Source organism: Lepus europaeus, chromosome 20 (genome assembly GCF_033115175.1).
Source record: "Lepus europaeus isolate LE1 chromosome 20, mLepTim1.pri, whole genome shotgun sequence".
Lineage (NCBI taxonomy): Eukaryota > Metazoa > Chordata > Mammalia > Lagomorpha > Leporidae > Lepus > Lepus europaeus.
The window spans coordinates 59988521-60011700 of NC_084846.1; positions in this window are offsets into that span (position 1 = coordinate 59988521).

The following is a 23180-nucleotide window of genomic DNA, read 5'->3' on the forward strand; positions in this document are numbered from 1 at the left end:
ACTATAATGAGATAGCATATTCCATCTAAAATGTTCCCACTCTCAGAAATGCCTTCGTGTCTTCAACTCTTGGTGACACCTCTATGAAAAAGCACTCATAGCAAATTGTCATTGGAGGCTTCCCCAAGGTCATAGAAGGAGGTGGCAGTGAGCCCTGGATCCAAGGCGTGTGCTGTATCTTGGGAAGATTCTGGTTTATTACTCTCATCCTTCTAACTGGTTAGGGAGATTTTTTGGCACCTCTGTTTCTAGGTTTGGAGAGTGGTGTTCTAATCCAGTAGCCAGTGCTACGATGGGAACAGCCTTTCCCTTCCTCCTTTGGCCAATGCCACGTTCACCCAGCAGCACGGCTGAGAATAATTAGACAAAGCACAGCTTCCACAGCCCACGGGGGCTTTTGCACCTCTGCCAAGTCAATCGACTTTATCTTGGTCAAGCATTGCCTGCCCCTCTGAGGTGGCCAAATGCCCAGACATTTTTGCTGCCATTTCACAAAGCCAACCGCAGAAGAAAGTAACCAAGATGCCAGCACTAGAAGAGTTCTGGGATGGATGGAAATTTCCACAAGGTGAAATATGCAAATGAGAAAGCCTGGCTCCCCTTCTCATCATAAATCAACCACCTATCACACTGGACCATGCAATGCAGACTTGGTTGCAGTCATGGAACCAGCATGGGCAGGTAGCTAGGAGTCCAAGGGCTTGGGTGTGAAGAATAAAGGAGAATCCACTTCTGCTTCAGCCAGTGTACTTCCAGGAGTGCCTTTGCTTATATCTTTTGTAGGGGCATGGTATTCTCTGTGTTAGAGCATCTCTCTCTCTCTCTCTCTCTCTCTCTCTCTCTCTCTCTCTCCTTTTTGACAGGCAGAGTTAGAAAGTGAGAAAGAGAGACAGAGATAAAGGTCTTCCTTCCATTGGTTCACCCCCCAAATGGCCGCTACAGCCAGCGTGTTGCACTGATCCGAAGCCAGGAGCCAGCTGCTTCTTCCTGGTCTCCCTATGCGGGTGCAGGTCCCAAACACTTGGGCCATCCTCCACTGCCTTCCCGGGCCACAGCAGAGAGCTGGACTGGAAGAAGAGCCACCAGGACAGAATCCAGTGCCCCAAGCGGGACTAGAACCCCGGGGTACCAGTGCCACAGGCGGAGGATTAGCCTAGTGAGCCGCGGTGCTGGCCTAGAGCATCTGTCTCACCACACACTTTATCACCACACTGTGGTTCCTATGACTCCTTCAAGATCATATTCAGGTCCTTGTTGAGCACATACTGTCTGGCCCACATTAGGAACTTTTTTTTTTCTTTTGCATTAAAACTATATTTAGGGGGAAGGTGTTTGTCAGAGTGGTTATTAGTTATTTGGGATGCCTGCATCTCATATCAGTGTGCCTTGTTTGAATCCTGCCTCCTCCACTTCTGACCCAGATTTCTGCTGGTGGACCCCCAGGTGATGGCTCAGTAGCTAGGTCCCTGCCACCTATGTGGGAGACTTTGATTGAGCTCTGGGCTCCTGGTTTCTGCCTGGCTCCACTGTGGCTGTTGCAGGCATTTGTGGAGTGAACCAATGAATGGAAGACCTATCTATGTTGATCTCTTTCTCTGTACCTGTCAATTAAAATGAAAAAAAAAAAAAAGCACAGAATATTTTGAAAGAAAGCAATAATACAAGGTTTTAATTGTTGCATAGTGCTTGTACCTACCCATGGGGTATGGTGTGACATATTTCAATGCGTGGATATGTGCATGGTTAGAATTTGACTCCTGGGTGCTCATCACCCTAGCTTCGTGTTACAGATATGGGAACAGGAGTTTGAAAATTCCCACTGATGCTCTAGTGGGGACCCACAGCGGGTGGCCTGTTGGGGAATCTTCTGCTATTCCTGCCTCTGAGCCTTTTGTTCCTGGCGTAGTACATCCTTAGGCAGGGCCTAGCCAGGGAAGCTCCTCATTCTCTCCGATATGGAGCGAGTCAGCAGCACAGCCCTCTATCGCTTCCTTCAGGGCCACAGAATGTCTGGGAGAGACACCAGTCTGGATCAGGCTGCTGCAGAAGGCAAGTATCTCTGCCACTCCTCAGTGCCACTGCATTCCTTCTAGACAAGTGTCAGCCTCAGCCACAGCAACCTCCCAGCAGGTGTGAGTCATGCTCAGGACCAGGCAAGGGGACAATGCCCTGAAGGGAGGTGGGGCTATTGTTTATAGTGGACTGACATGGAGAAGAGCTGGATGGGTGAGCTGGCATTGCTAGTCTGTAGAGGATGTTTTACCTGCCTAGGAATGAGCAGTTGATATGCAAATTCTAAAAACAAATGTTGCCAACCTTTCAGTGTTTCACTGGCACAGGGACAGAGTTAGGGCTTGAAACGGAATCTCAGAATAAAAGCAACACGTGCAGCTTCAAGGAGAATAAACCCAGACACGAACCCTTCTGGACAAGCGTTCTTACAGAGGAAGCATGAAGGCAGGCAGTTTCCACAGAATTTCTCTGTATTATGGAGAATTTCTCTCTGTTCTTCAGAGCTTGTTTTCCTGAGTCGTTCAGCTGCATCTCTGTGTGTGGCTGGGGAGAGGTGTCATGGCATACATAGCTCCTGCCTTTTCAATTCTTCCCCCAAATTCTCATTCCAAGTTCTAAGCAGACAATTTTGAATCCTCCTGTTGTTTTCATTTTCCATTTCCTGTAGAGAGGGACTACTACACTATTTATCTTTCTGTATAAACCATATAATGTGATACAGCTTTCATCTTCTGAGTGATGGGTCCATAGCACAGCGTGAAGAGCCCCACTTTGTAGTCAGATAGACTGTCTCTATGAATCACAAGGTGTTTGACTTTGGCCAAAGTACTTAACATTTCTGACCTTTAGTGTCCGTATCTGTAAAGCAGAGATAATCACACTGATCTCCAATTGTTCTTGTTACAGTTAAATCAAATAATACATCAGAAATGTCTGGCACATACTCATTTGTCATTTGTAGATACCTCAAACTTCTCCTGCTTCCCTCCTTGTGAGTCTATAGCAATAGACATGATGGGAGATGGCAGAGATCAGAGGTCAAACCAGCCTATGAAATGCTTTCCCTACAGTGCTCTGCAAAGATCCCCTTTAATAACAATATGCATCTCTCATTGAGAGAGAGCTCGGTAAGAACTCTTTGCTGAAAGTTCTTCCGTGGCACCTTGGGCACTTGGCACAGTGGTTAAGCAGCGGCTTGGCACGCCCACCTCCCACAGAGAGGTGCCTGGGTTGAAGTCCTGATTCTGCTTCCTGTTCTTGCTAATGGGCACCAGGGAGGCAGTGGTGATGGCTCAAGAAGTTGGGTCCCTGCCACCCACGTGGGAGACCTGGATTGAGTTCTGGGCACCTGACTTCAGGTTCTCACAGCCCTAGTGTTTGTGGGCATTTGAGGAGTGAACCAGTGGATAGATCTCTGCCTATCTCTGTTTCTTTCTCTGTCTTTTTTATAAAAATCATTTTAATTATTTAGTTTTAAATATTTTTAAATATTTAAAAGTTTATTTTAAAGAGCTACAGAGAGAGAGAGAGAGAGAGAGAGAGAGAGAGAGAGAGAAATATCTTCCATCTGCTGGTTGACTCCCCAAATGGCCACAATGGCCTGGGCTGGGCCAGCCTGAAGCCAGAAGTCGAGAGTTTCTTCTGGATCTTTCATGTGTGTGGCAGGGGCCCAAACAGCTTGGGCCATCTTCTGCTGGTTTCCTAGGCCATTAGTGGGAAGCTGGATTGGAAGTAGAGCAGCCAGGACACAAACTGGCACCCATATGGGATGCCAACATTGCCCAGTGCACAACAACACCAGACCTTATCTCTGCCTCTCACAAAGTTAAAAAAAAAAAAAAAGATAAAAATTGGAAAATACTATTAAACAAAAGTAAAGCCTTTTAATGGTTTAATTTTTTAACTAGACATGGCTAAACTCTTCTGCCCGATTTTCAAGTTCTTGTAAAATGTTTATATTCTACCCATCCTGTCTGGTCTCCACTGTTCCTCCCCATAATTCTCCGATTTTATTCAGTGATATAGCAGATTGTGTATTTCAAAAAATATTTCTGGTCCCACATGTTCTCCGAGGACTTTCTGCTCTGTTCTCAAAGGAGAAGTGGTTGTACAGCTTAAATGTAAACAATTGTTAATTGTCAATGATTTCTGCATAAAGCTGTGAAAAAATGCCGGGTTTATCTTCCTTCCCCTGGGGCAGGACTTTTTGACTTCCTGTGAATAGAAGGAAGCAGAAGTGCCAGACGCGGCGGGCTGGGCCAGCAGGCTGTGAACAGTGATGAGGCTTCTGGTTCCTGAGCCTCTCCTTCCAGGGGTTCTCACCTTTGGAAGGCACACACCTGGTGAAGACGCTAAGCAGCCCCACAGAGAGGCACCTGGAGGACATGCCTCTTCAGCCACTAGAATGCCAGTGAACGAGCTCCAGCTGATTCTAGGGCCCAGGCTGGAGCTGCACCAGAGGTGAGGAGTAGGGAGAGGTAAGTTGCCTGAGTAGTGGATGCATGAAAAAAAGTTTTCCTTTTAAGTCCTGCAGCTTTGGGGTTGTTTGTCATTCAATAATTGATAATTATAACACTCAGGGATTGCTACTTTCCTTTTATATTTGAGGTTTTTCAGGGTAACAACTTTCTTTTTCAGGGAGAACATCTCACTGCAAGGGCACACAACACGTGAAACAAAATGGTCCCCAGTGGTCCCCTAATCCAGCAATTTACAAACAATTACAGAGCCGAGGTTTCTCAAAATAGATTTCCTGGGCCCTGTTTCTTGAGACTCTCATGAAGAGGTCTGGATGGGGCCCAGAAGCCCACTTCAAAGCCTTCTGATGAGCACTTCGGTTTAGGAGCCGTGGAGGCAGTGTCCTCTGCTAGTAGGTGCAGATAGAGAAAGAGGGGAGAAGCTGACTTGTTTAGGCAGCAAAACAAGTTAGTGGAGTTGAATCTGGAATCCAGCCCTCTGCCTCTCATACTGGCTCTGAGATAATCCAACGTAGTTGCCTTGGAACGTTAACGTTTTCCTGCAAGCACCTGTTCCCCCCGGTAGCTCTGTGGTACAGTTTCTTCTGCCCTATCGCACCGGCTTGGTGTTTTCAAGTGAATGAAATAATTCCATTTTTATGAAGTCTGGGTGGAAAGGGCACAGGATAGCATTGTAGGAGGGCCAACATAGTGGGGTCGACAGGGCTCCTTTCTGTTTGATTGCCAAGGGCAAGCGGAACTGGTTTATTTCCAGATTGTGCTGAAGAGTAGCCAGGCCAGCAAACAGAGCCCAGATTTGGTAGAAATCTTGTCTGTTGGGGAGCACGGCGACAGGTGGGCTCTGGGTGAAACAGTGAGTTGGATGTCCTTGCCATGAACCGCTTTCTGCTTTCTTGGGTCTTCAGTCAGTTAGCAGACAGATTTTTGAAATGATTCACAGAACTCACCTCAGTCTGCCTCTGTCTTAATTTGATTTTTACGTCTTTAATGATCTCTTGAAATTTCCTTACAGAGCTTTTTTGTTTGTTTGTTTTTAATTTGGTTGAGCTTTGAGTTACATACATTCCCCTGAAATTCGATTTGGAACTGGCAGAGACATTGATCTCTTTATTCTAGTTAGGGCTCATTTTACATTTTCTTTCTTGTTTTTACCTGTAGTGGAGCTTGATCTTTGAAACAAAAGATTATTTTTGTCAAAAACTATTGCCTTTTCAATTGTCTTGGCTGCCACTTTTGAACCGAGTGAGTGTTGCTGTGAGATGCACAGTGTATCACCCTGTGCTTTCCAGCTTTGGTTTTGCAGGTCAAGGGAAAATGGGTTGACCCCAGAGAGACAGCTCGTCTTCTAGGGACAGGTTACATGTTTCTCCACTGAATGGAAGCTGGGTCTATGGAATTGAATGTGATCTTATTAATTATCTCTTGTTATTCACCACTGGGAAATTTTTTCTTTTCTTTTCTTTTCTTTCTTTCTTCTTTTTTTTTTTTTTTGTAGCTTATACATTTCTTTGCTCAACATTTGTTTTGTTGTTCTTCCTAATTCATATTGGGTTGCTTTTCCTCCTGACTTGTAAAATTTCTTATTTACATTTAGTTTGCTTAATTTGATGACCCTTTGGGCATGGTGTTGAGGTTTGCATGTTTTGCCTTTGGGGTTAACTGAAACTTACAACAGCTGATACTTTTGAAGGCTCACAATTGCATCAGGCACGGCTATTCTTTAAGCTGAGTGATCCATTATTACCTTTCTAAAAGAGATTTATTTATTTTATTCAAAAGGCAGAGTTACAAAGAGGCAGAGAGAGAGAGAAAGAGAGAGGTCTTCCATCCATGGTTCACTCCTCAAATGGCTGCAAGAGCTGGAGCTGCACGGATCCAAAGCCAGGAGCCAGGAGCTTTTTCTGGTCTCCCGTGCAGGTGCAGAGGCCCAAGGACTTGGACCATCTCCTGCTGCTTTCCCAGGCCCTAGCAGAGAGGTGGAGCAGCCAGGACTCGAACCGGCTCCCAGATGGGATGGCAGCACTGCAGGCGGTGGCTTTACCCGCTACGCCGTGGCACCAACCCCATTATTACATTTTAAATGTGATGAAACTGCAGGAAGAAGACTATGAAGATGCTCGATAGTAAAAACTGGTGGTAGAGCTAAATCCTACTCGTGTGCCTTAGGTAAGAAGTCCTCCTGGCTCCGCTTTTTCTTTGGTTAAGTTTCCCACAGGTGTATACATGTTGTCTTCTTTCCATAATGCTCATGATTGGAACCAGCTGGAGAGCCTTGTAGATTACAAGTTGTGGAGGCTCCACCCCTGGGTTTCTAATGAAGGTGAAGGGGCAGAGGCCCATGGAGTTCACATTTCCTGAGGCTCCTGGCGGCTGTAGGTGCTGCTGTCTGGGACGACTCTGGGTGCTGCTGACTTGGTTCCTTCTCGTCATATAAAGGTAAAACCTTTGTACCCAGCTACTTCCATCCAAATTCAGCCAATTAAAATGTAATATTAATCCATGAAGGAGTACTTTTAATTCCTAGAAAGAAAGTTACGTGTGACTTAGAGTTTTTCTTCTAGCTTGCTAAAGGTTGCAGTGGTAAAAATCTCGTACCGAGGCTGTTTTTTCCAAGTGTAAGTGGTGCTGTTGGCACAGTGGGCCATAGTCCCCCACTTCTTACAGAATTGGAGATATTAACTCTTGACTGTCTGCATTTGGGTACAGGAATCAGCACATTAGCTCCAAGCAAATATCTAATCCTGGTGGTTCAGAAACAGCAGGTACTACTGGGTAGGCTCGGCCGTCTCCTCGCTCTTTCATTGTGGCTTTCGGCTGTGGGAGACTGGGAGCCTGGGTCTGGATTCACTTGGAAGTGGTGATTCGCAGGCTTTTTTATTTTGTGTGTTTTACAGTTACTTTCAATTTATTTACTTGACAGGCTGAGAGATCTTCTGTTCTCTGGTTTACTTCCCACATGCCTCTAATAGGGCTGAAGCAGGTGATGGAATGGATTCAACTGCTTGACTCATTGCCAGCTGTCTGTCAATGAGCATGGTAGCAGGAAGTTGAAAATGGGAGGAGAGCCGGGACTTGAATCCAGGGGCTGTATTATGGGCTCGAGTTTTCCTAGATGGTGTTTGACTGCTAGGCCAAACGCCCGCCTTGTTCTTTACTTTTCAGTTCACTGTTAATTCTCATTAGTGCACTTCGTTTTTACCAAAGCCAGCTAGTCTGGACTCCATGTTACACCGGGGCTATTGGCAGGTCTTGGAATTGATGTTCGTTAAACGATTTATTACATGAATTGCTTGAGGAAGATATGAAAGGACCCAGGAGTTAAGGAGGACTCTGAGAGCTTCAACAACATGGCATACAGACATGGAGAGCCAGGTTGGCGTAAAATGGGCGAGGAGGCCCCCAAGGGTATCTGGGCATGAAAAGGTGCAAGTGTGTCTTCCTGAGAAAGATCACTGCACTTCACCTACAGTTCCGCCACCTGATAAACGTGGGGCTAGGAAACGTGGTTTAAACTATGGCTACACTCTGAAGAAGTACTGTGATTTAGGCTGCCTGGCTTACCATAGACCATGCATTTATATGGCATTGGGGTTGGGAATAGAGATCATTTATTGAAACACATCGCACAGATGACCTTCTCTGCATAGTGTTGATTAAATCACCTGGGACTGAAACCCCAATTTCCTCTGTCATCAAGTTCAAAGGCCTTTCATTGCTCTTTGGTATCTACCGCCTTGGAAGGCTAGATTCAGAGTCGAGGTGATTTGAGCCTTGGGGCTCCTGAACCGTGTGAACTTGAGCTTGTCCCTTAACTTCACCGAGGGTCAGGTGCCTCACCCACAGAATGGGGGAAAGAACACCAGCACTGAGAAAGGGTCGTGAAGAGTAATTAGAGTCAAGTGAGATACAAAGGGTTTTCAAAATCCCCTTGATAGAAAACACATAATGAAAAGCATAGATTTTTGAGATTTTTTGCACCAAAATAAACATGTCTTTTACTTTCATTTTCTTAAAACACGTTGCAGTGCCTTCCTCACATACTAGACATCCGAGTTCGGTCATTATCTGACTTACTCCTAATTCCCATTTGTGACTTCTCATCCTTGCGAATGCCCTCTGCCACGGTGGGATTGTCTGCTCCCAGTTCTGTGGACGTGCCCTTCTGTTCTCCTTGGCTTTGCTCGGGAGCATCCATGCATTTCACTTGCTGAGCCAAATGTGCGGACGCGGCACCTCCCAGCACAGTTCCACGTCTCATTCTTTCTAGGAGCAGAAGAGTCCACTTGGGAGGGGAAGAGCCGACACGGGTATTGAGTCAGTGTGGGATCACCTCATGGCTGGTTGCTGAATTACCAGGGAATGACTGTGTATGAGAACTTGGTGTGACATCGCTTAACCACCTGTGCCCGAATTACCAGGTCTTGAGTCTATCGTTGCTGAACTGTTCTGTCCATCCCTGTGGTAGGCATGAAGCCTCCCAAAGAAATAAGCACATGGCTGCTGTCTGTCCTTTTCTCCTTGCCGTTCAACCGGGTGCTGCACAAGACTGCCCATGACATCCCCAGCTGAGCCAGCCTTCTCAATCTGGGAAATGCTCTCATGTCACATCTCACATGGGGACATCAAAATGGCCAGGGGAGTGCGTCTCAGAGATTGCATGTGGTGCTAAGTGGGCAGGCTGAACTAAGGGAGTGTTTATTGTCTGCCAGCGTACAGATTGATAGATGAGCTGTTTCATTACTGCTTTGCCCTGATAGCTGTTTCTCTATTTTTTCAAGCTGTGTTTCAGATCATATTTGTATGATGGCTGCCTCTGCAGAGGCTGTGTGAACTCTCATTAACTACTAGCAAAAGCAGAGCTTGCCTTTGGTGAACTTTGGAGATCTGTGTCCAAAATGGAAATATCTCAACATATTAGATCATTCTGAGATAAATTTTTTGAAGCTGAACAAAGTGAGCCAGGGCAGACTTAATTCCATATTGAGAAAGCAAGTATTTGATGTGTTACATGCAACAGCACAAGCATTTTATTTGGTGCTGGGCATGATGTTATGTGTTGGGTTCAGGTCATCAGTTCCTGCTTGCAGCAAATGTAAATAGTACTAGGTACTACTCAACCTGCTTTCCCAGTTAAGCAGCCAGTGTTCGGAGAGGCTCAGTATGTGCCAGAGCCAGCACAGTGCTGGAATCTGAAACCTGCTGAACTAAATTTGTAATGGGGCTGGTGCTGTGGCTCAGCGGGTTAAGCTGTCATCTGCAATGCTGGCATCCCCTTCGGGCACTGGTTCAAGTCCCAGCTGTTCCACTTGCCATTCACCTCCTTAGTGGAAGATGGCCCAAGTGCTCGGGCTCTTGTACCCATGTGGGAGACCAGCAAGAAGCTCCTGGCTTTGGCCTGGCCCAGCCGTAGTCATTGTGTCTATCTTGAGGAGTGAACCAGAGGAGGGAATATCTGTCTATCCTTCTCTCTCTATCTGTACCTCTGCCTTTAATGAAAGTAGAAAGGAAGATCTTATCTAGCAGATGAGTGATTATTTCTGAAAGATCCAAAGAAATGATTTTTGAAGTAGAATTGGGTGATTTAGAGCGTCTGACAATGGTCAAAATAAGTTTTTCTGATGAACCTATTTGGGTAATTTCATTAGACATGGTTTCGTTTTAAGGAAACAGTCATAGGTAAACACCACGAAAGAGTGATATGGGAATAGTTACAGCAGCAAGATCCTCTGTCCCAGCGCCTGTACAGTCAGATGTGGCCACATGACTGAACTCTGCCAGTGGGAAATGAGTGACACATCGCTTGTAAGCCTCCACTGGGATAGTGTCCATCTCCCTTTGTTTCCTGGCTGAATGAAACAGAGCCTGGGGACTGAGGAAGCCACGTGTAGAAGAGAGCAGAGCCAAAGATATGGAGTACCTGGGTCTCTTTGGATCGTACCAGTCTACCACATGCTTAGGTGCAGTTCCCTTGGGCAAAATAAAACTTTGTTGGGACATTGTCTCTTATGGGATTTGTTCCATCCAATATAAAAATGCTTCATAAACACTGGCCAGCATGGTCATCAGATTGACTTTGAGTTGCAGAAGCACTCCTTGCCCTTCCCCCTCTTCCACTGAGTTGAGGCTCAAACCTACAGGAAGAACACTTGCTCATGGCCCCTTGGAGACCACGCTGCTGTGGGTTGCCTTTGCTCATCTGCTCTCCCATGAGGATCTTCACACACTTCCGTAAGGGTCAACGAAAACTAACCAGCTCCCCACCCCCTCAACACACATCACCAGCAAGCTGTAGTACTGTGTTGATGCTTTTCTGAGCCAAATTGTAGTGTATCTTCAGTACAACTCCAATTTGAAACTTAGTTCAACACTTGAAAGTTGGCTGCTATAAAGTTGGTGAAAGAGGAAGCTGGGAATTGGGGGCTTCATTCTGGTTCCACTGCGTAGTGACCATTTCTCCTTGGCAACCCTACAGTAATTTGTTTCCGTCTCGGTAAAATGTGATTGATGCGAGTGCTGTTTGTCTGCCTCAGATGCTTTCAGGATGGACCTATGTTTTTTTTTTTTTTTTTTCTATTATTTTTCAAGAATGTTTCCAAGGAATTAAAGTGTTATGCTGGGCATCCTAACTATTACTACATAAAATAAACATCGGAGTCTTTAAAGTAAAATGGTAATAGTTTGGTCTGATTACCAAAGGCTTTGTTTTGTGAAAGGAAGTGTGACCTATTAAAACCAACTGGTAGACTGATGAATTGGATCGCTCAGGCATTGTTCACTGGTTGAATGCTATAGTAATTCAACAAACAAGTTGCTTAAAGACTTTGTTAAATGTAAATTTTGGATAATAATACTTACTTGGAGAGTTGTTTTGAGAACCAAATGAGTGCTGACAAATTGGGCACTGAAAAAGAGTGGCTTCAGACTTGCTACAGGTGAAGTATCTCCAGCATTTGTAACTACATGCATGGCAGCAAATATTTAACAACAGTGATAAAGGAGAAAATAAACAGTATGTTAAAAAGTTGGAAGCCACAGACAATTGGAGGTCAGATAAGGTTTCTTAGGAAGTGTAATACCAGGGGACAGGCATTTGGGGTGAGGTTAATATAACGCTCAAAAGTTCATCATCCCATATTAGAGTGCCTGAGTTTATGGCCCAGCTCTGCTTCTAATCCAGTTTCCTGCAAATAATGCATCCTGCAATGTAGCAGTGATGGTTCAAGTATGTGGGTCCTTGTACCCATATGGGAGACCTAGATGGAGTTCTGCACTCCTGGCTATTGTAGCCCTTTGGTGAATAAAATGGTGGATAGATAAACACTCCCTCTATTCCTGTCAAATAAAGATAAAAATAAAACTATAATGCCAACCAGTAGAATTTTGTATGTGTTAAAATTTTGATTTGATAATAACATTGCTATGCGATGTCTGTTGGAGTAAACGTTTTGCACAATTTGCTTGCACTGAGGAGGGTAGCAATTTACAGCCAGGTATATTTGCTGTTGATGAAGAGATGACTGAAGCCTGCAGAAGAAGCAGGGTAACAGCAGGGAGATCACGTTAGCATTAACCGTGCCTAGTTGCTCCTTCCCATTCCAGCTATTTTTAAAATAGTTTCTCTTCAAATCCCTGCAGTCGCCTGTAGATTAAGCTTAACTATCGCATTTAAACTTTCATCCAGTTTTATATGCAAATAAAGACTATCCTCCTTGCTCTATTTATTTTCTTCACTCCAACCATTTTCATAAAACGTGTGCAACCATTGCTGGCAATAATAATGATGAGGCTTCACAGGTTTTAAATTTGAGAAGTGCTTTTACAATATTGACATTCTCTGCTAAGTATAGTGGGAGAAAGTAAATGTGAGTATGTATAAAAGAAAGATTGGTGTGTGTGTGTGGAGGTGGGGGTAGGGGAGGGGAAGTCTTGAGCTAGTGCAGGTAACAATGGGGGGAGGGAGTCCTCTGGAAGTGGAAATGCAAATAAAATGATAGCTGTGCACCAGACACAGGAGAAAAGGAGTGGGATGACCATCGGAACAGGTTTCTGGACTGTGGAAGGAGTGGAAAAACATCTGTCCCCGTGTCCGTCTGTGGAGGAAGTCTTTCAAGTGTCCTTACAAGTATCCTTACAAGTCTTTGTGCTGAAACTAGGCCAATCATTGAGACTGCCTGTGTGACATCTGTGAGAGTGTGAGGTTATTTTTCTTCACAAGTAAATGTTGGAGTTGTCTAACCCCAACATACCTGTGAAGAGTTGTATGGCATTTGACTAATTCCATGTTACTGATGTGCAGATACGAGCATGAGAAATGGAATCTAACAGCAATGACTAAATTTTAACTCCTGGTTTCAAATGGCAGAGTTTTTAACCAATAGTAGAACTGATGAGTTGAAGGTTGGCTCCTACCTGCCTGGCAAAAGTTTAATAATAGGAGCTAATTTGATTACAAAATGGCCAAAAAGTGAGGTATAGGGATAATGGAAGGGTTGAGGGCCTTGGAAGTGCATATGCTCTTCAGTGCTTAGCTGACTTTTCACCCATGCTTTTCTACGTTAACCACTGGTTTTCTAAGAATGAGAAGAAAATCCCTCGTCACTGACCGAGGGCTGTGCTTGGCTCCATGCATTGTACCAGGTGTTCTGTGGAACCCTGACTTGACATTCCAAATTTTGGGGACTACTTTCCCCAGTAAGCACTACCCAAGCAAAATGGAATGGCTCTGTATTTCTCTGCTTGATCTTCATACTTTGAGAATCACTCATTTTCCCAGTCTTTTTATGTTCTCATCCTCCTTGAAGTTCAAAATTGGCCCTTATTTTCTCCATGAGGTGTTGACACAACCCATTGTTGGTCCACTTGTGCGTCTTGTGTGTTGGCCCATCCGCGCTGCAGTTAGAGATGGTCTCCCCTGTGCAGGTTGCCTAGTGCTTTCATGAGGGAATGATGAAAAGAGTGGTAGGGTCACTGTTTCCTGGGTTCAACCTCAGTCATTTTCCTATGGATTGGGAATTTAGTATTCTAAACTGCGAGCCTTTGAGGTCTTAGCTCTGCTTCCCCCTCATTCCTTCCCCTACAGGTTCTCTTTAAATATATTTTCTTGCCTCAAATGAACTGCCTAGAATTTTTCTGAAGAGTTTGGATTCATACTTTATGTCTGCAGTCCATAGATATGGTACAAAGCATGCCAGTGGCCTGAAGCCGTGCATCATGATGCTAATGTTTCTTTGCTAGCTTTCTGTTCTGTGAATTGAATCGCCACCAAAGATGAACTTCTATTTGGAATACAGCTCTGTGCTTATGGCCTGGTAAAGCAATGGAAGATGACCTAAGTGCTTGGGTCCCTGCACCTGTATGAGCGACCCAGAAGAAGCTCCTGGCTTGGAATCGGCCCAGCTCCAGCCACTGAGCCATTTGGGGAGTGAACCAGTGGGTGAAAAATGGCTCTCTGTCTGTAACTCTGCCTTTCCAATCTTTAAAAAAAGAAAACCAAAACCCAAAAACCTGAGATAGCATGGAAAATCCAAGTAAATGTATTAAGAGATAATAAAAATTAGCTTAAGTGATTTGTTCACAATTATGTAATAAGTAGTTGAGAAGAAAGATCTTGACAACATCTAGTAATTGGGTAGCATCTAATGTTAAGTCAAAAAATTATCACTTTGAGTAACAAAAATACTTGAATATTGTTTCATATGGATCAGCATGTCTTAAACAGGGGCTGAGGAATTTTCTCAACATGCAAAGAATCATGGAGGAGGTAGAATTGTATGCTAGAAAAGGGATATAATTTTATTAGGAGAGAGCACTTAAATAAGTAAGTTTAAATAGAATTTGGGATTTTCTTCCAAAACACCTAAGAGAAATTTGATTTGTAATTTTTTTGGGGAATAAAAATCTGAAAAGTGGGTCCAGGTGTGGGGGTCCTAAAAATGACATCAGCTGCAAGTTTGTATGCTGTTTGGTAGTTCCTGGAGAAATTAACTAGTGTTGGACTGACCAGCCATGAGCTAGCATTGGTGTTCATGTGAATGTACTGTTTGTGGACATTTATATGCTACTGTTTCAGCCAGGTCAGTGTGCAGCAACTGTAGAGTTGGGGAGCTGCTTGGGAGTAGAATTCAGCAGGACAAAGGTGAGGAGATCATGATAGTGGTCCTGGAAACTGGAGGGAAACTGTATGACTGAAAATCATTTCATGGGAAGAACCAAAATAATTGGATTAATGCTTTTGTGTAGTGAGTAAGGAGAGAAACGATTTTCAGGGTTGGAAACCAGATGACTGTAAGAAAAATGGACTTGTACATAGAAAGTAGAATCTTAGGGGGAGGTGCTTTTCCAGGGAAAGGGAAGGTGACATGATGAGTTGTTTTTTGAGTCTTAGTGGCAAGTCTTCAATCAAAAGTATCTATGAGGTAGCTAAAACATAGGTTATAGCTATACAGAAGCTGTAAAGAAGTTAGACTTGTATTCTGAAATCCTAGCATTCGATGAACTCATTGAGGGAGGTCACACTGTATAGGATAGCCTTCAGGATGGAAACTTAAGGTCTAAAATCCAGGGAAATCTACAGAAAACACAACCAGGCTAGGGACAATCAGATTAGCATCATCACAGCAATAAGTTTTTAAAGATCTAGCGATGACCCTACTAATCTTGAAAAATTCAGGCAATGAAGATACTGGCAGAGATGGGGACATTTTCTGATAATGGGGCAAGTATGAGGCCAGAAGTGAACCCTAAAGATTTTTATTTTCTACTTTCCTGTATAATAATTCAGGCAAGAAACAGAATGCTATGGTTTAGAGACCAAATGATGAGCAAGTCAAACCAAGAAGTATTAATCACCATGCAAGGTGGCCCATTTTTAAGATTGAAAGGTCTAGGGGCCAGCACCATGGTGCACTAGGTTAATCCTCCACCTGTGGTGCCAGCATTCCATATGGGTGCTGGTTCTAGTCCCAGTTGCTCCTCTTCCAGTCCAGCTCTCTGCTGTGGCCTGGGATAGCAGTAGAAGGTAGCCCAAGTGCTTGGGCCCCTGCCCCCGCATAGGAGATCAGGAAGAAGCATCGGGCTCCTGGCTTCAGATCGGTGCAGCTCTGGCTGTTGTGGCCATTTGGAGTGTGAACCAACGGAAGGAAGACCTCTCTCTCTCTCTCTCTCTCTCTCTCTATCTGTAACTCTACCTGTCAAGTAAATGAATAAAAAATCTTAAAAGATTGAAAAGTCTAATACTGTTAAAGTTGGTTTAATACTTAATAATTACTTTGAAAGTTATTTGGGTACTACACATTTATATGTATCTGTGTTAGCAAAGACCTACTATTTTGTCTTTACTTGAATTCAGAAATTGTTAATAAAGGAAAGAGATTTATAAGAAGCCACTTTTCCTTATGAAAGTGTGAAAAGTGTATTAAATAGAATAAAAAGTGCAATGTTGGAATCCTACCTTATACATTATACAAAAATCAACTCTAAATGGATCAAGGATCTAAAGCTATGACTTGATACAATCAAATTACTAGAGGAGTACATTGGGGAAACTCTACAAGACATTGGCATAAGCAAAGGTTTCTTGGAAAAGACTCCAGAAGCACAGGCAATCAAAGCAAAAGTAGACAAATGGTATTACCTCAAGCTAAGAAGCTTCTGCTCTGCAAAGGAAACACTCAGCAAAGTAGCGGAAACTGACAGAATGAGGGAAAATACTTGCAGACTAGGCAACTGATAAAGAATTAATATCCAGAGTCTACAAAGAGCTTAATAAATTCAGCAAAACAATTCAGTCAAGAATTAGGCAAAGGATGTGAACAGGCATTTTTCAAATGGTGAAATTCAGATGGCCAACAGATGCATAAAAGATGGTTTTAATCATTAGTGATCAGGGAAATACAAATACCACTAGGAGGTTTAACCTCACTCCAGTTGGAACGGCTCTCACACAAAAATAAACAATAAATGCTGGCAAGCATGTGGGGAGAAAAAGGTACCCTAATTGACTGTGGGTAGGCATAAAAACCAGTACAGCCATTGTGGAAGATGGTATCAAGATTCCTTAAAGATCTGAAAATAGATCAACCATAAGACCCAGCCATTCCACTCCTGGGAATTTACCCAAATGAAATACAATCAGCATATGAAAAAGTCACCTTTACCTCCCTGTTTATTGCAGCTCAACTCACATTAGTTAAGGTGTAGAGTCAAACCAGATGTCTATCAACTGATGACAAGATGAAGAAAGTGTGGTATATATACACTATGGAATACTATTCAGCCATACAAAACACATGGAACTGGAAAACATTCTTAGTAAAATGAGACAAATATAAAATGTCTTCCCTGATTTGTGGTAATTAACATAAAGAGCACAAAAGTAATGAGTGAAATTGGCATTTTGAGATTATTGTTTACATCCCTTGTCTATACTCTTCAGGAACAGTGGTTTTATTATTAAAATTTTTTAAGATTTATTTTTAAGATTTATTTGTTTGAGAGACAGAGAAAGGGAGGAAGGGAGGGGGAGGAAGAGAGGGGGAAGGGAGGGGGGAGGAAAAGAGGGAGAAAGAAGGAGGGGGAGAGAGACCTTCTATCCACTGGTTCACTCACCAGATGACCGCAATGGCTAGAGCTTCACCAATCTGAAGCCAGGAGCCAGGAGCTTCCTCCAGGTCTCCCATATGGGTAGAGGGGCCCAAGGACTTGGGCCATCTTCCACTGCTTTCTTCTCAGGCCATAGCAGAGAGTAAGATTGGAAGTGGAGCAGCCAGGACTTGAACTGGCACCCATATGGGAAGCCAGCCCTGAAGGTGGCATCCTCACTGGCTACTCTACAGCGCAGACCCTGTTGAAATCTTTATTTGGTTGAAGGTTAAGCTTGTGATTATAAAATAAACTGCAAGTATGTCATAAAAATCTTTAAAAGGAGGAGGGATAGGGTGGGCATTATGATTACACTCTTAAATCTGTATATATGTCCTACATGAAACTTGTCCACCTTACATGAATTTTTTAAAAGTCCGATGCTAAAAAAAATGAGCTTTTCAGGACAAACTGCCAGACCATCCTTTTTGGTGAATCTCGTCACCTTTTTAAATAGTTTTCCACTATGAGAACGGGGCCATCAAAGAAGGAGGTACCTTTCTCTGAAGGGAAGAGAGAACTTCTACTTTGACTGTGACCCTATCAGAATAAGATCAAAGTCAGCGAACCCTAAAGGCTTCCATAGCCCTGGCAACTCATGACTAGAGCCTAGGGAGATTACTGACGCCATAAACAGGAGTGTCAAATTGTTAAGTCAGCAACAGGAGTCACTGTGTACTTACATCCCATGTGGGATCTGTCCTTAATGTGTTGTCTAATGTGCAGTGATGCTATAACTAGTACTGAAACAGTATTTTTACACTTTGTGTTTCTGCGTGGGTACAAACTGATGAGATCTTTACTAATTATATACTGAATCGATCTCCTATATATAAAGATAATTGGAAATGAAAAAAAAAAAACCTGGTGTTAAATTGGAAATGGCATAGAAAATTAATTAATTTTTAAAAAAATATTATGTAGGATCTCTGCCTTTAATGTGCTGTACACTCTTATTTAATGCTATAACTAGTACTCCAACAGTATTTTTTTTTCACTTTGTGTTGCTATATGGGGGCAAACTGTTGAAATCGTTACCTAATTTATACTAAACTGATCTTTTGTATATAAAGAGAATTGAAAATGAATCATGATGTGATAGGAAGGGGAGAGGGAGCGGGAAAGGGGAGGGTTGTGGGTGGGAGGGAAGTTTTGGGAGGGGGAAGCCATTGTAACCCATGAGCTGTACTTTGGAAATTTATATTCATTAAATAAAAGTTTAATAAAAAAAATACTACTCAGCCACAAAAAAGAATGAAATCCTGCCTTTCACAACTAAATGATGCAATTAGAGACCATTTATACTTAGTGAAACAAGCCAACCCCAAGACAAATATCATATGGTTTCTCTGATTTGTGGAAATATACAGAATACAAACAAGTATGATATCTGAGTAAAACTGACATTTTGAGAAAAAAAAATAAGTAGTTTTCCACTATGACCATGAGTTACATTTTTTTATAAATAGTGACTTAGGTTACTATTGAAAGTGTAGCTGATAGAAAACTATCACGTTTGTTTCACTTTATTATATGTGACTTGTGAAGTTCTTTGTGTTCCACAGTGGCATATACAAATAATTTGCTGAGGTTGTGTTAGGAAAGTTTATGGGGATATGTGTATATGTGTCTATACACACACATATGAAATTTCATATGTGTCTGTAAATTATGGCCTTAAGTAGAACCTAAATGTAAGCTGTAAGCTTATTGATCAATTGCTAATAAAAAATGAAAAATTTGGGGTAGGCCTTTGGCTTAGTGGATTGGATGCCATTTACGATGCCTGTGTCCGCTATCTGAGAACCTGGATTCAGCATCTAGCTATCTCTGACTTCAGCTTCCTACTAATGTAGACCATGGGGGGCAGCAGTGATGGTTCAAGTAATTGGAATTCTTGCACCAGAGTGCTGGCTTTTGGCTTCAGCATCTGGGGTATGTGATCCAGCAGATGGGCCTGCTCTTTCTCTCTCAAATAAAAATCAAAGGGTAAGCTTAGCAACTTAGGAATCTTAGCTTTTCTTCATGTTGGGAAAGGATGGAGAAATCAGAAGCATAAAGTGACATTTTGTTTAGAACAATTTGCCATTAATAGGACAGGGTCATTTCTGTCCTAACAATATCTAACACCAGGATGTTCTCCAGAAAGACAGGAGTGGACGAGAGTGGGAAATGCTCTTGACACACATTGTGTATCAAGCTCTAATCTAAGAGTGCTAATGAGGTGTATTAATGCATTTCATCCTTCAGACATACTGTGGCAGTAAACGCCATCATCACTTTGCAGGTGGCAGAGATGTGAGGAGTGCTTTCCCAGACGCAGCAGGCATGGCATTTTAACAGCAGCCCAGCTTAGGAATCCTGCTCTGAACCATCATGCCAGTGCGATGCCACTTCTAAGGATCATCAGCATTTTTCAACTAAAAAAAATGCTTCAAGATGATCTCACAGTAGGAAGCTAAAGAGAAGTAAATTTGGGATGACTGCATCTGGATTTACTCTATAAAGGTAGATCCAGGGTGGACAAAGCAATGCTATTTTCTTGGAGAAAACATTGAGTGTAACAACTGTAAACTCCTTTTCTTGGAAGGTGCTATTTTTGTACTAGGAAAAAACAACAGAACTCTCCTGGAAATGGAGGAGTTGAGCTTCTTTGGACTCTGTAACACCACAAACCCTATAATGATGATTGTGTATCTGTACCACTGCTTTTAGCTGTGGGAGGCTTGGACTTTATTGCAGATACTTTACCAGTTTCATTGCCTGCTCATTAGCTAAGTGATAAAATCCAATAGAACAGATGTGGACATCGACACCCTGCTCTGTGTGAGGCAAATGAAGGACAGTAAACATATGGGGGAAAGTCACACCTGAGTACTCAAAAGTGACAGGCAGACGCCCGCAGAGAAAAGGGAAGGCGATGATGCAGGGGCTATTAGCACAGTGCAGGCATCAGGCATTTGGGAGACTTCAAGCCTGATAACTGATTGGCCAGTTCAGCTCATTGGTTGACTCAACACCCCCTTGGCTTGGGGAAGGAGGAAGTGAGCCTCGGAATGCTGTAGTTTCCCAAGTTATTCACAATCAAGCTGGTGCCAAGTTCATCGAGGCAGAATAAGAAAACTATGAAACAATGAACAGCTCGCATACATTTGACTTTTAGACAATGTCTTTTTTTTTTTGACAGAGTTAGAGACAAAGGTCTTCCTTTTTTCTGTTGGTTCGCCCCCCAAATGACCGCTATGGCCGGCACACTGTGCCGATCCGAAACCAGGAGCCAGGTGCCTCCTCCTGGTCTCCCACGCGGGTTCAGGGCCCAAGCCATCCTCCACTGCCTTCCCAGGCAGCAGCAGAGAGCTGGACTGGAAGAGGAGCAACCGGGACTAGAACCCAGTGTGCCAGTGTCACAGGTGGAGGATTAGCCAAGTGAGCCACAGCGCGGGCCTGTAGACAATGTCTTTAAGGGTGAGCATGCAATAATTTCCACCAACCCTCTCTCTTGCTCCCACCCTTCCTCCTCCTTCCTTTCCCAACCCTTATTGAAGTTTTACAATCATCTACTCAGCCTATTTTATACTCATAAGATTAACTTTATACCAAGAATTCAACAAATAGTAAGGAAAAAAATTCCTCAACAGGAGAGATAAGAGTTGTAAACAATCGTCAAATCTCAAATGTCAGTTTGTCCTACATGTTATATTTTTTAGTACCTTATTAGTTACCACAGATCACAGAAAGCATGAGGTGTTTGTCTTTTGGGGACTGGCTTATTTCACTCAGTATAATGGTTCCCAGTTGCTTCTATTTTGTTGCAAAAGACAGGATTTCATTCTATTTATGGTTGTAGTCTTCAATACTTGATGTATAACAAAATTTCTTTATCCAGTCATCAGTTGATGGCTATCTGAGTTGATTACATATGTTGACTACTGTAAACTGAGCTGCTATAAATAGAGGGGTATAGAAAACTCTATGATACGCTGACTTTGATTATTGCTTTTATCCATGTTCCATTGGGAACACTTGCCTGAAACATGAACTGCTTTCTTGCTAGTCTGCTTGGAGGAGGCAGAGGAACTGTGAACATTCCGACCTGTTACATCTTTCATCTTAGTTCTAGAATTTCCCACAGGACAGTCTAGGTACCTCGTGTATGCCAGTGGGCAATGTCTATTGTGGGAGACTGAATGGGTGACAGATGTGCCGCAGGGTCTTGTAGAAATGTGTGTTTTTTTAAAAAAAATTAGTACATGGAAGGATGTTAATAAGAACAAAAACCACTTTCAAGCCAATGTAAATTATCTGTGGGATATTTTGTGCTGTTCTGAGACATTACAATGTATTCTAAATATTACATACCTTGATGTTCAGGTCTTGGGTTGGCAGATTTCTGCAAAGCATCAGCTAGTCAATATTGTTAGTGTGGCAGACCATACAGTTGCTGTTACAACTACTCAACTCTGATAGTACAAAACTTGCCATTGCTATCATTGATTTGTGTGTTCCAATAAAACACTGAACAAAACCAGGTATTGGGTCAGATTTGGTTTGTAGGCAGGATTTTCAAATTCCTGGTTTAGTTCATATATACTTAAATTAAGGTATGGCTATATATGACAACCGAAAAACAATTAAGTCTTCACTCAATCTATTTCTCTTTTTTTCTTAAAGACTTATTTATTTGAAAAGCAGAGATACTGTGCACTGGTTTATTCTCCAAATGGACAGACCAGCTATGGATGGACCAGGTGGAATCCAGGAGCTTCTTCTGGGTCTCCCACAAGGGTACAGGTGCCCAAGCCCTTGGGCCATCTTCTGCTTTCCTAGGGAGCTGGATTGGAAATGGAACAGCTGGAACTTGAACCAGCATCCATATGGGATGCCGGCATTGTAGGCAGCAGCTTAACCCACAATACCACAGCACTGACCCCTGAACTTTTTTTCTTAAAATGTTTGTCTTTGCTCCAACTCTTTCATATACCATAGCACTGACTAAAGAAATGTTAGTTATATCAAACATTGTACTAAAGGTACTAAACATACAAGGGAGAGGTGGGAGAAGGGTAATATCTTTCCTTTAAAGTTCTACTGGCTGGTGAAGATGGTTGAACATAGATCAGCACAATCCTGCATAGAATGTGCTGTGATGGTTTCATGCTTAATAGGCAGAGGGAAACAGTCCTGTTAACTAACGCCTTCCTCTGAGACATTGCAAAGGCAGTTTCCAAGGACCTGTGGGCTTCATGAGTTATGCAGAGAAATAAAGGAATGGAACATGTTGGAAAGGAGGCACTGGGAGAGGAGATAGAGCCAGGAGCAAGACCACCATGGACTTTGTACGTTTTTGTTAAGTATTTATTTGAATGGCAGAGAGAGAGATCTCCCATTCACTGGCTCTCTCCCCAAGTGGCTGCAATGGCCAGAGCTGGGCCAGTCCCAAGCCAGAAGCCAAGAGCTGCTTCTGGGCCTGCCATGTGTGTGCAGGGGCCCAAAGACTTGGGTGATCCTTGGCTTCCTTTCAGGCACATTAGCGGAGAGCTGGATCAGAAATGGAGAAACCAGAACTCAAACTGATGCCTGTATGGAATGCCAGCATCTCAGGTGGTGGCTTTACCTGCTACACCACAATGCCAGCCCCTGTACATCTTTCAGAAGAGCTTTTGACCTGAGGGAATGGGTCTTACTTTGCTTAAATGATATTTCTTCCATTAAAATCTTGCACAAATTTCCCTGTGATTGTCTTCTTATGCCTGTGCTGTGCCATCTTCTATCCCATGTGAGGGCTCCCGGGTCTTTGTCTCCAAGCTGCCTCTTCTGTTTAATTTCCATGGAAAAGAGAACTCTACCTCACTCTAGTTTGTGTTGTCTCTTAACGTGTAGGGTATAACCCTAGCTGCATCGTGAGGCTTTGTTTTTACTTGAATTGGATTGCCATTCGGCTCTTGGACCCCTGCCTCAATCCTGGCTGCAAATTTACAGTTGTCCATTTTGGTTTTTCTCCTTATTCATGGTACTGAGACAGACTTGAGACCCTTGAATAATGAAGATTGA